The sequence below is a fragment of the Octopus bimaculoides genome, chromosome 24 (assembly GCF_001194135.2).
Source record: "Octopus bimaculoides isolate UCB-OBI-ISO-001 chromosome 24, ASM119413v2, whole genome shotgun sequence".
Classification (NCBI taxonomy): domain Eukaryota; kingdom Metazoa; phylum Mollusca; class Cephalopoda; order Octopoda; family Octopodidae; genus Octopus; species Octopus bimaculoides.
In genome coordinates this window covers 2,651,681-2,652,523 of record NC_069004.1, presented here as the reverse complement: position 1 = coordinate 2,652,523, position 843 = coordinate 2,651,681, and the positions used below count along the sequence as shown (strand labels likewise).

The following is an 843-nucleotide window of genomic DNA, read 5'->3' as shown; positions in this document are numbered from 1 at the left end:
TATATATATATATATATATATATATATATATATATATATTTATTTATTTATATATATATGTATATGTGTGTAGATATATATGTGTATGCGTATATATATATATGTATGTATGTTTTTTGCGTGCATGTGTGTGTATGAGTGTGTGTACGTTTGTGTGTGTTTATACACATGCTGATACGTACACACATACAAGCATATATCTATAAACAAACAAACACCTTCACACACACACACACATTCACAATCGCATGCATTTAGTCCTCGCCTTAAAACGCCCGCTGCATAAAACGCTCTTCCCAAATAGGTTACATCTAAAGGTCCGCCCCTGCTGTAACGTCGTGTGTACTTATGTACATTAACTAATATAAGGCTTTGCTATTTACTTTGATCCTCTTGGCACATTTAATAATTATCTTCCTTGTTGTCTTCGTTTAACCCTAGGTCAACCCCGATCAAACAAACCCAGAATGAATCAACATTTTTATCTGTGACATTTCCGACATTTTCATTGTATTTCAAACACTATTTTCATTTTGTTTTCTTTTGCAAGGCGGTGTCCCAGCAGAGCTGCAAAGTCTATCTAGGACTCCGTTATTACATGTCATTGCTGTTACTTTTTAGGTGGCGAGCTGGCAGAATCGTTAGCACGCCCGGCGAAATGCTTGGCGGTATTTCGCTTGTCGCTACGTTCTGATTTCAAATTCCACCGAAGTCGACTTTGCCTTTTATCCTTTCGGAGTCGATCCAGCCGCGACTATCTCGTATGTTTTTTTACAATTACCCAAGAGTACGTTATTCAATATATTGGGTTATCACATAAATTCTTTTTTTTTTTTTTTTTTT

General features: G+C 35.6%; 1 long non-coding RNA gene across 1 annotated transcript in view; it reads left to right on the top strand.

Annotated features, from left to right (window-relative positions):
* The window catches only part of LOC106868771 (uncharacterized), a 9,100-nt gene that overhangs the window by 5,771 nt on the left and 2,486 nt on the right, over positions 1 to 843 (top strand). The gene's annotated exons all lie outside the window — the stretch shown is intronic.